We start from the raw sequence: 13,031 nt of genomic DNA, 5'->3' as shown, positions 1-13,031 counted from the left end.
TTAAAGAGATGTAATGTGGATATTTTATGGTAGAGTTTTGCAAAATCACTCATTAAATTACATAAAAAAAAACCTTATCTTACAGAATTTAAATTATAACATCGCTCATTAAAATATTTAAATTTGATTCTTTAAGTAACTAGACCTAAATTGGTCGAGTATAGTTTGGATCTCTTGCAACTTATAAACAAACAATTAACATTATAGGTCAACAATTTACAAAATGTCTTTTTAAAATCAATGTATTCCTACAATTAATTTCAATTACGTGTTCTTCACAATATAGATTTAGTATTCTTTTTTATCCAATTAAAACACATCCAAAAACCTCAAGTAGTGGGATTCATGTGCTAAGAAGTGAGTGAGCGTCTCAGTTAGTGGAGAACAGGTGGCTGCAAGGGAGTGATCGTTCGTTTTGGACGACGACAATATTTAAGGAAAAATTTCAAATGTCATGTCACTTCTCTGCATGCCTTTCTTTTTCCTCACCCTGCTGAAAACCATTTTCTCCTTCTTCTCTATAAAATTTCCTCCTTCTCTCTAAGAAAACCTCACCATTTCTTCTTCCGATCACCTCTCAGGCACCGTCTGAACACTCCCGGCGTCGAGGGCGTTCGTTTGAACCGATCAGTTTTGGATTCTGAACTGGTAAGTTCATCTCTCTCAGCCAAATGGTTTTTTTGTACATGCAAACTCAGTTTTCGGTTACCTGAGTTCCTTAACCCAATTTTGAACGCCTTCCTGGTCTTTCATTTGGTTAGTTTCGTAAATCGTGATCGTAGTCTTCTAAGAGATTGGTGGTGAGCTATTATGTTCAAATTGTGAACGTTTGGTCACTCTTAGAGGTAACAGAAGCTTATATAATTTAATTTACCTTGTTGTGTTGAATGTTTGTATGCTTACATGATACGTGTGATTATTTGATGAGTATGAAATATGATTGTACTACTGGTTTGGATGTGTGGATGGACGTATGATATACGCTGTGAACTGAGTTGGGATAGAGTTCAATCTTCGAACCGTAGTATTCTGAGCAAAGGTGTTTAGCATGGTCGAGCGTCAGTAGCGAGCGTTCGGTTCTTCTTTGGAGTGCATGGTCTTACTTGAATTATCATGAGTTAGGGATAATGCTTAAGAGTCTTACGGTAATATTATATAGATATAGATAATCTGTGATTGAGAGTTTGTATTCATCGTTCAGTTTTCGTTGAGCATCCGTTCATGTTAAGTTCTTCTTTAGACTTCCTAAACAATTTAGTTAATGTGTTATATACTACCTAAAGTCATAGACGTTATCGTTCTTTTCATTCAGAATAAGTGGTGGCCCAATGGTATATATATATATATATATATATATATATATATATATATATATATATATATATATATATATATATATATATATTCATTCTTTTTATGTGAGTTTATAAGCAATTGGTCTTGGACCAACGCTCGTCCAATAGTGTTCGGTTTCTACAGGGCTCGGTCTTAAACCAAGCGTTGGGTCTTGTTTTCTGTAATATAGTATTACTGTGCTTAGAATCAGAGTCTTTATTCAAACTAGCTAGCATTCATTAATTTATAGTTTAGCGGGCGTTCATCCTGATATTCCATGATTACTCGTTCTCATGTAGAAAGGAGTAAGTCACGTGTGGGAATAGTAGGAGGTCCTAGTCCATAAGGTTAACTTGGACGGAACGGATCAACCTCGGGTGGCAGCTGTTGAGGGTATCCCAGTTACTACATCACCCGGGTGCACGAACGTCATAGCTACAGAGGATTCATACAGTCCGGATAGTTAGAGTCATGTGGTCTTTATTTGCATGCATGGATGTATGAATTATGATGTGGTCGTTGTTGGTTCTGTTATGAATGTTGTATATTGTGATTGAATAAATTAAATTACATAAGCTTATCCTGTTTATCATTTTTGTCTATGTTGTGCGTCCGGTCGTTGTCCTGTTGCAATGATCATCCGTGTGGATTTGAGCAGAAGGAGAAGAGCTACTTGAAGAAGTATTGGAAGATGCAACGGAAGTGAAGGCCGAACCTTGAGAGCGTTCGATCTGGTGTTAGCTTTACTTTTTGTAAGACCGTTCAGTATAATTTATTTTGTACATCGTTCGGTATAGTAGTAGCTAGAGTGGTGATTTTAAATTCCTTGTTATTGTGTAAGGTCGTTCACCATAATCGTATCTCGTTCAGCGTAGAACTGAACTGTGGTATTGTTAACATGTGATTATTCTCTATATGGTTTTACACTGTATTTTTGGGATGTTACATAAATCAAATAAAAAGATATCAAACTTGCATTATTTCTTTATATTTTTTAAATCTAATTTTTATCATGAGTTTGATATGTTTTATATACTTTTATTTCATTTTATTTTTTTTATTAAATTTGCAAGTGATGACAAAAATTTTATATGAGATATCAACATAGTTAAGATGTCAAAGTTTATAATGATCTCTAATCATATTTTTCAGTTAAAGAATACACAAAAAGATGTTTTCCAAGTACCTTAAAAGAATTTCAAGTCTAATATGCCCACAAAAATTTTGTAAACCCTCTCCATAAATATTAATTTATTGTATTAATTCACTTATGCTCTTCTAACCTCCAATGTGTACAAAGGGTTTTCTTCTTCACTACATTCATAGGTTAAAAAAAATTGTTTGGCTTTGTTAAAAAGTGAACTTTAAGCCTAACTCAATCCTACAAAATTGGCTTGTAAGATGAGGTTTGCACCCACTTATATACTCTAAATTGACTTTATCTCTAGTCGATATGGAACTTCCAATACACTCCCCTCATGCCGAGGTATATACATTTCGTGCGTGAAACTAGACATTAATGGGTGGTCCGATAATGGTCTGATACCTAGTGGAACAATATGCCAAACAAACATCAAATCTAGCTAGAATAAGCTCTACCCCATGACTTTGATACCATGTTAAGAAGTGAACTTTAAGCTAACTCAACCTTACAAAACTTACTTGTAAGATGAGGTTTGCACCTACTTATATATTATAAATTCACCTTATCTCTAATCGACGTGGGATTTCCAATAAACTCAAATAGGCAATGGATAATTCATGTTAGGTTGACTTGTTGATTGAATAATTATTATTTAAAACAAACAATGCCTTGATAATATCCTCGTACAAAATATAAAATCACACTATCAAAGATGTTAATGCAAAATCATTAACTTGTTAACCAATCTGAACCCTTAAATTTGAAATCACTTAACTTGTGTTTCATTTTTAGAAGATTTGTTAACTCCATTAATTTTCATGAGAAATGCATGCCCACATATAAATTATGTAACATTTATGCACCGTGTTTGCCATGTGAAAAATATACTTTTTAAAGCAACTTTATATACACGTTGAAGTCTACTAGGTATAAAAAGTGGCACGATGGCAATATCATAAATATAAGAAGTTTTTCTATATCGATTGTACTCATAACAGGTATAGAAAGTGGTGTGATCGCAAAACTATACAAAGATTTCTATACCAATTACACTCAGAATGGATACAGAAAGTCATTTTTTTATTTAAGTTAGACCTAGAACTGGTATAAAAGTAGTGAGATGGCAAAAATTTAATATTGAAGAACTTTTTAACCAGTATAGATTGTTTAACATTCTGCCCCCAAATCCCTTTTTGCGTTTCACTTTTTTCTTCTACGCTTCTTCTCCTTTTTTCTCGTTCTTGTTCTCTTCTACGCTTCTTACCATTGTTCTCATTCACTCTTTGTTGTTTTTGGTTGCCATTGTTGAAGTTGTTACCATGGTGGTTGGGTGAAGTTGTTGTCTGCCGTCATTGGTTACCATTATTGGTTCAAGCTCTTGCCATGGTGGATGGGTAAACCTTTCGTTCGCCATTGTTGGTTGCAATTGGTGGTTAAAGTTCTCACTATGGTAGGTGGGTTAGTCACTATATGGAGGAATTCCTTGCACCACAGTGACTTCAATCACTAAGGTGTCTGAATTTTGTTCAATAATAGCAAGACCCTTAATTTTATAGGGAGTCATAACAAGTGAAGGAAGCACTTTTCTCAAGTCTTCACGTTTGTATGCTCTAAGTCTTCTCCTTTTTAGCTTAGAAATTTTTGGTTTTCTCTTCTTTGAATCGTTCCACTCTGTTTTTTTCTCTCTCCTATTCACTTCCACACTATCATCTGAAAACCTCTAAAGGGTAACTTCTTTGTTCACTTTTATGTGCAATTTTTTTTGCTTTTCATTTTTTGTTGCTTGCTTCGTGTGTGTGGTTCCTTTGGCAAAGTAGAGTTTATGAAAAGGTTCTTGGGGCTTATTGAATTGGGTTGTTAGAAAACCTAGGTGGGTATTTGAGCACTTCTGCAAGATTGTTTTTTCTCATTTCGTATGTTGAATGAACTCTTCTAGCTTTCTTCCTCTATCAATTATTCATGCTTTGCTAGAGTGTGAGTTTTGGTCTAAAAATTGTATATGTTTTTATCCTTTTCTTATTGTTATTACTTATGTTTACTTTAGATGGTTGACTTGGTTTATGTGCATTGTTGAAGTGCGTTCTTTTGTTTACTTTTCAATTGGTTTTCAAAAAAAGTGTTCTTGAGTGGGTTGTGGCTTGGATTGGATAATAACTGTAGAGGTGGTGGCAGACAATAGCAAGGCCAAGCAACAACCTCAACTTGGCAAGGAAGGTGTGGTCATAGGAAGAGGTGGTGTTGTTTTTGTTCTCATGCCAGAGGAAAGAAGATGAAGTGTTAAGACAAGATCGTCTAGAGAAAATAGGCTATCTAGCAACTCATGTTTTGAAGTTTAACATAATACTTGATGAAATATTGTTTATTGAGTAAGACGTCTAAAGGATGTGTTTACTAAAAACAACGTTAAATGAAATAAGTGTTTATCAAATACAAATTGTCTGTCAAACAACGCTGAACTAATTAAGCACCTATAACGTTTTATGAAAATAACATTTCCAGCATATATCGCCTAAAAAACAATATTTAACAAACAATGTCTAACAAAAGGAAATGACTAAATATACACTTTATAAAACACTAGAACTTAAAATATTATATCCAAACAGTGTTGAAAAATAAGCGTCTAGGAAAGGCTTACTAAACGATGTAATGAAACATAAACAATTTTATAAAATAAGTGTTTAACTTTTTACATCATTTGAAAATCATATATCAAACGCTTTTATTCCTAAATGATGCTTCTATCAAACAAGCTGACATGTGCCAATACATTTTAAGCACACAATATGCCTTAACATCTACCAACATATAAAACATATAAGGCATGTACGAAAGAACACCTCTTTGCTTGTATGATTTGTTCTTTTTATCTGTGTAGATCATGAAAGTACAAGACCTTTACAAAAATTCCTACACAAGAAGAATAAAGAAGTTAAGAGATAGAAAGACATTCCAGGAATGTTTCCTTAAAGCTTCAAGCTCTGCAGAATCTTACAAGCTACTTATAATAAAGTTCTGATAAAGCATAATAGCTCTATAACGTAAACCTTGGTTTAACTACCTACTAAAAAGGGTGCGAAGTCTACATGAAAGTCAACTCTCGGTCTAACGAATCTCTCTCGAAGAAGGCTATATATAGATGATTGCATGAAGAGAAGATCAAAAGAATACGTACAGATAAACAAGCTAGCTGTTACATTGCCTCTCTAAGGAGAAAGTCTTTTCAAGTCTTCAGATTTCATTGTATTGAATATATCCTCACTTTGAGAGTTGTTTAAATTTTTACTTGTATTAAAAACACGTTGATTGTGTTTGTAAATTTAGGAGTGAATCAAAATACTTGTTTGTTTAGCTTAGGTGAGCTAAACAATCTAGTCAGGTGACTAGTGTTGAAATCAAGAACGATTGATAATACTTGTTGAACCAGGAGTGGTTGATAATACTCTTTGTATATCAGGAGTGGTTGATACTCATTGAAACTAGGAGTAGTTGATAATACTTGTTGTAAACTAGGAGTGAATGAACTTTTGCAATCTTTTTAAAGATTGGTGAAACCCCTTAAGAAGTTTTAAGGGAGAACTAGAGGTAGCTCAGGTTGGAGCGAACCAATATAAACATTATGTGTTATTGTTTTGATTTATAAATGTTTTCCAAAATGCTCTTTTAATCACAAAAGTGTCTAATAATTATTGCATATCATTTAATCTCTACAATAGTCATTAAACGTTGTTTTGCAAAAAAGCTTTAAAACATTATTCAACCCCCTCCCCCTCCTTTAGTGTTTACCTGTGTTTCAGTCGGTATCAAAGCTAACCTCAAGGCTTAATTCTTGACAGAACTTGAGGAAAGATCCATTGGAAAATGAATGATATATTGTAAATCATCCTCCTCTATTAAAGGGGAAATGTTTAATTATTAGAAATAAAGGATGAGTGTTTTCTTTGAATCATGTCATATTGAATGTGAGATATTGTTGAGAATGAAAACTTTATACCCTTGAATAGAGAAGGAGAACCCACAACTACAAGCTCTTGGTCAAATGATCACAACTAAGGTACCTTCTAAATTCTAAAGCTAAAAATATACTAATGTTTGCTCTATGTGAAAATGAGTATAAGAAGGTACTATCATGCAAAACTGCCAATGATATATAGGACATGCTGATAGTAACATATGAAGAATTCAGTAAAGTTAGAGGATGTTACTATTTAAGTCTTATCGTTTAATGAAAACATGAGTGAGTTCACTCCATTTTTATGAGAGTCAATGCTTTCATTCACTTTGAATGAATTTTTAATTTTGATTAATTGCCACTAAATATTTAAAAAATTTTGTGGTAATACATTCATGATCGTCATATGTAGTCACATAAAATATTTATTATTATATTTTTCAAAAAGATTAGTAAGAAATACTCAATAATAATTTTATCTTTCATAAATTTACATCATCAATATTATAATAGCTATAACTTAATTTTGTCACAAAAAATTATTATCCAAACATAGTCACAATATTGGCAATCCTAAAATTCGTCATGGTATAGTTTATTGTTATCTCAAATTCGTAAAAGAAGAAAAAAAGAAGTTTATTTTAGTGTCACTTATTAGCATGTAAATATCACGAATTTAAAAAATATATATATATGAAAGGAAAATCTGCACTCTTCATTTTGTCACATTATCTCCTTCATTAACTCGCTAATTATAGTTCTTATAATTTTCCGATTTTTGAGTGAATACTTTTTAAAGAAAGTCTGAACACCCTTTTTTTTGACATAAGTTTGTCATCATTTTGTCTCTTGATGTGATGAAATCTTTTCACATCATTTTAGACTAATATGTAAAGGTTTTCATATGTAATTTATTTTTCTTTAAACTCGCTTACACAAATCAAAATAAATTTCGTAAAATTACGCATTCTAAAATTAAGTTCATTCGCATAAACACATTTAGAAAATCCAGAATTGTAACGCAACGATATATTCGAGAACATGGTAGATACGTTTGAAAATTGAAAACAAGATTATGAAACTTTGTTCTGTTACATTATTATTGTAACGAAGAAACATAGTGATGCAATTATGCATTATAAAGAAACCAAGAATATCTCGAAAAGTGAAGTACAAATTTGCAAATCCGAAAGAATATTCATGTGCTGCCTTATTTTCCCCTGTAAAGTTGGCTGGCTAAAAACGCAATAAGTTCTTCTACCACCTTGACATGTGTATAGAAAATGACCTAAAATTAAAATAAAAATAAAGGAAAAGGAAGAATATTAAAGAAAATAATTATTAATTGTGTAACGTAAAAAAAGGGCACATATTCTCCAGCTTTTCATAAACAGAAGCATGTGGGTTCCTGTACAGGAATCCCAGATCTAACAGTGCTATTGGACAATTATTCCAATTTAATTAAACCATGTCTAACTAGTTGAATTTTCCACTTTACAATTCTACCCTTTTTAAATACTAATAGCTTATAATTTAAACTTATGTTAATTGTTTTAGCTTAGGCAAAATAAGCATTAGTTACGATCTTATAGATTTAAAATTGGACAAAATGACAAAATGTCAGTAAGAAACGAACATAGCCTTGTTGTTGACAACAATTTGCTTTTCCTAATTTTTTTTTTCAAAACATTGTTAGTGTTTTTAATTAACGATGCTAATTAAGGTAGAAAGAGAGAGGGAGGGTCTTAATTTGTGGGGGGACCCTATGGAGTTTGAATATTGGAATCTCACGAGGCCTTGAAAGTTGGAGTCTTTGGGTGAAGCGTTGAAGGGTAGAGAATATTCTAGTGCCACCACAGTTCAACAACAAAACTCCAAAGATTTATAATAAAAAATGTTAGAAAAGAAAAACATGATTAGAGTATGATTAAGGATTAGAAAAATTAATAGTAGAAGTCAGCCCAGAAGGAGACGACTGCTCAAACTTCCAAAAATTCACTGCCTTTGTCAGCTGGCTGTCTCCTTCCATTTTTATACTAACTATTCTATTTTTTTTTTTGCCTCTTTTATAGACCACCACCAACTATATTTCTATTAACTCAAACACTAATTAATATAGGTAGTTTAGTTTTAATATCATATAAATATGAAAAAACTATGATAATTAATTGAAAGTTATTACATTACTTAATGAGTTAAATTATACATAAAATACTAAATTTAGTAAGTAAAGTAAATTTTTTTATTCAATGATTGTATATTTTCTTACTCCCCAAATGAATTTCAATTAGATTTAAATACTTATATTATGAAAAGAAAGAGAAAACAAAAAGAAGCATAGCGTTGAGGGTAAGCAAACTTCTTTCCCTTTTTTTCTTCCTTTTGTGGTGGTATGGTTTACGATAGTGGGGAAGACTTTTGTTTCATTCCCATGCTAATCTTATAGTAGTATATACCTTATTAATAAATTAATTAAAAAAGACAATCAATTTGTTCTCTCTCTATATATAAATAGTTATTACTAGAAACACCATGGTGTCTTTCTTTTCAAACCATTATACATATACATTATTTCTCAAGTTAAAACATTTCCAGCTGACTAAGATAAAACCTTTATTTAAAAGAAAAAGAAACAGTACGTTAAAGATGCCGAGAAAAAGCTAAAAAGTAAAATATCTATACAAAACAAAACAATTGGCAGAAGAAAAGGTATGGTTCCTATATATACCGTAATAAAATGTTTGATATTTTCAAAGTCCAGAAACTAAAAATTATGCTTCATCTGCTTCGTTACATCACACAATGATGTGATGATAGTAATAGTAAATGATAAAATATATCTATAATAGATACAATAACGACAATAATAAGAGTTAGATAAAAAAAATTTAGGATTAATTTAATTTTATAAAATTGACTTAATAATAATATATTTATTTTTATTTATGATGTAGTTTAAGTCTCATATTTAGCAAATGTTAATTATAGAAGAATGAAGACTCAAAATTATAAAATTAACTTAATAAAAATTGGAATGGAAGGTGGAAAGGTTATAAGTTCAAATATCCTTCTTAATTAATAACTAATATTTGCCTATTAATATATATATATATATATATATATATATATATATATATATATATATATATATATATATAAAAGACTCATAACTTCACTAGTTTAAAGTTTTAAACTGAAAATTATGTAAATTTGAGATAAAATCATATTTAATGGGTGTTTTAGTGTTCTCGAGATGAATATTACGAAAGAAAAACCATTAATAAGAACAAGAATTGAGTAAAGTGAGACATGGTCATGTTATGATCTGGACGATTATTCCCTTTTCTGTGTTATTTTCGTCGTTTCCTTTGGATTTTTCTTTTCCCCTACACAGTTTTGACGAGTGCATGATCACACGTGCATGGCTGTTTTCTAAGAATAGTGCAAACCAATGAAGAGGGTAGCTACCTAGCTGTTCAATGTTCATAATGGAAAATTACTTCTCACCCTTTCCTTTCAATCCTGTGCCATGCAATTGGCGTATTTCAATATATGGTATCAATCTTCTTCAACATGACAAACAATGAATGACCTGCACTTTCTTTTTGACCAGATTCAAAAGAGACTCCAGCTATATTTTGCCTTTTGTCAAACATCAACGTTAAATTAATAAACAAAAGTGTTTGTCACTGAGAAGGTTTCTCTTTCCATGTCACACTCGTCATACGTTGATAGAGTTATTATGGTCGTTCGTCATCATCTGATTGTTGCCGCTCGCCGTTCGTCCTTATCTGGTTATTGTCGCTCGTCTTATCGCTCGACAGGTACGATCGTCATCGTGCCTGTCGTTCGTTCTGCTCGACAGGGTCGCTCGACATCGTGACTGTCGCTCTCACTGGTCGACAGGAACGCTCGTCCTCGTGACATCGTGCCTGTCGTTCGTTCCGCTCGACAGGGTCGCTCGACATCGTGACTGTCGCTCTCGCTGCTCGACAGGAACGCTCGTCCTCGTGACATCGTGCCTGTCGTTCGTTCCGCTCGACAGGGTCGCTCGACATCGTGACTGTCGCTCTCGCTGCTCGACAGTCACGCTCGTCTTTTGCTCTGTCGTTCGTTCCTTTTCCTTTGTTGTTTCCGTTTGCCTTCTTTGTATCGATCGTTCCCTTTAGGACGTTCGATCTAGGAAGCCTTTTTACTTCCTGTATATATACCTTTGCCTTATTTTTTTTTTAATTCAATTTTTCACAATACAATTCTTTTCTTCTTTGTTCTCTGGTTCTCTTTCTCCTTTTTCTCTGTTATCTTACATGGTATCAGTAGACAAATACTTTTCTCATGGCTTTCTCCAATTCTATCGCTGATCATCTTTCCAATCCTGCCAACCCTCTGTTTCTGCATCCCGGTGAGAATCCCGCTCTTATTCTTGTTACTCCTCTTCTTTCTGATAACAACTATCAACAATGGCGCCATGATATGCTCGTTGCTCTGGAAACCAAGAATAAAGAAAAATTCGTTCTTGGCACTTTTCCTTGCCCTGCTGATGATGATATTCTTCACGAAGCCTGGAAGCGTTGTAACAAGATGGTGATTTCATGGCTGACACGATCCATGACGCTCCCTATTAAACAATCTGTTATGTGGATGGAATCTGCCTATGACATCTGGATTGATCTTCTTCAACGCTTTTCTCATGGTGACAAGTTTCGTATTGCTGATCTTCAAGAAGCCATTTATTCTTGCAAACAAGGTGATTCCACTGTATCTCAATATTATACTCGTCTTCAAATAATTTGGAAAGAGCTCTCTCTATATCAAACCATTCTTGTATGTACCTGCCATTCTCCCTGCAATTGTGGATTGTTAATCAAGATTCAACAAGATCGTAATGATGACTCTGTAATCAAGTTTCTCCGTGGGTTAAATGATGAATTCTCTTCTGTACGTTCTCAAATCATGCTAATGGAACCCATGCCAAATCTTACCAAAACCTTTTCTTTGATTCTTCAACAAGAACGTGAATTTCATAATTCGTCCTCACAAACTCCACAAGATTCTATGGCCAATTTCAATTCTTACGATCCTCAACACAAACCTTATAAAACTGATCGTTCTGGTACTTTTTCTGGTCGTGGACGAGGACGTAATATTAAATTTGGTGGTCGTTCTAAGTACTGTGATCATTGCAAAAGAACTAATCATACTTCTGATAATTGCTGGTTCAAATATGGTCTTCCTCAAGGTTATAAACCCGTCATCAAACCTCATTTAGCTATCTCCAATTCTTCTGCCAACATGACTAATGGTGATTTACACACCTCTACTGATAATTCTAATGATGATTCTTCTGCTGATAAAACTCAACCTCAATACACTTTTTCTCAAGATCAGTATAACGCTATTCTTAGTTTGTTGAACCAATCTCAATCTCCTACTACTAAGGAGGCCAGTGTTAATCAATGCACTCCACAGTCATCAGGTTCTTTTTCTTCATTTAATATTTCTTCTTGGATTATAGATAGTGGCGCTACTGATCATATATGTTCTTCTAAATTTCTTTTTCATTCCTTGCATCCCATTACTCCTATTTCTATACGTTTACCAAATCATAGTTTTGTTACTGCTGAATTTTCTGGCACTGTAAATTTAGGCAATTTGATTTTACATAATACTCTTTTTGTTCCTAACTTCTCTGTTCATCTTATTTCTATTTCAAAATTATTACATTCAAATAATTTCTTCATTGTTTTTCATCAAGATAGCTGTCTCATTGTGCAGATGGATACTTACCAGACGATTGGAGTAGCTAAGAAATACAAGGGCCTTTTTTATCTTCTTAGTAATAATGTCACAACTACTTCTGAATTGAATATTTCTCATTCTGCCTTTCATAACAGTTCTAATAATTCCTGTAATTTGTGGCATATGAAACTTGGACATCCTTCAAATAAAGTTCTTCAAACTTTAGCATCTCAATATACTGATATTTCCTTTCAATCTTTTGATGCTTGTGACGCCTGTGCTTTTGCTAAACAAAAACATCTTCAATTTTCTGTTAGCAAAACTAAATCTTCCTGTTTCTTTCACCTAATTCATGTTGATATTTGGGGTCCCCTCTCTATTTCTTCCATTGATGGATACAAATATTTCTTAACTATAGTTGATGACTATAGCCGTTTTACATGGATCCTTCTTTTAAAACAAAAATCTGATGTTAAAAACTTACTTCCAAACTTTATTCTCTTAACTGAAAATCAGTTTTCATGTAAGCTTAAAATTCTAAGGTCTGACAATGGCAAAGAATTTTTTCTTAATGACTTTTACTCTACTAAAGGTATTTTTCATGAAACCTCTTGTGTTGCTACTCCTCAACAAAATGGCATTGTTGAAAGGAAGCATCAACATATTCTTAATGTTTGTCGTTCTTTACTTTTTCAATCTAAAGTTCCTAATATTTTCTGGTCCTATGCTGTCAAACTTGCCATTCACATCATTAATAGACTTCCAACACCTTTTCTTCATAATCAATCTCCTTATGAATTAGTTTATTCCATCAAACCTGATTTTTCAAATCTAAAAGTTTTTGGCTGTTTATCTTACTCC

This window comes from Vigna umbellata, chromosome 6 (genome assembly GCF_029865625.1).
Source record: "Vigna umbellata cultivar VRB3 chromosome 6, Vumbellata_1.0, whole genome shotgun sequence".
Lineage (NCBI taxonomy): Eukaryota > Viridiplantae > Streptophyta > Magnoliopsida > Fabales > Fabaceae > Vigna > Vigna umbellata.
This window is presented reverse-complemented; position numbering follows the sequence as displayed.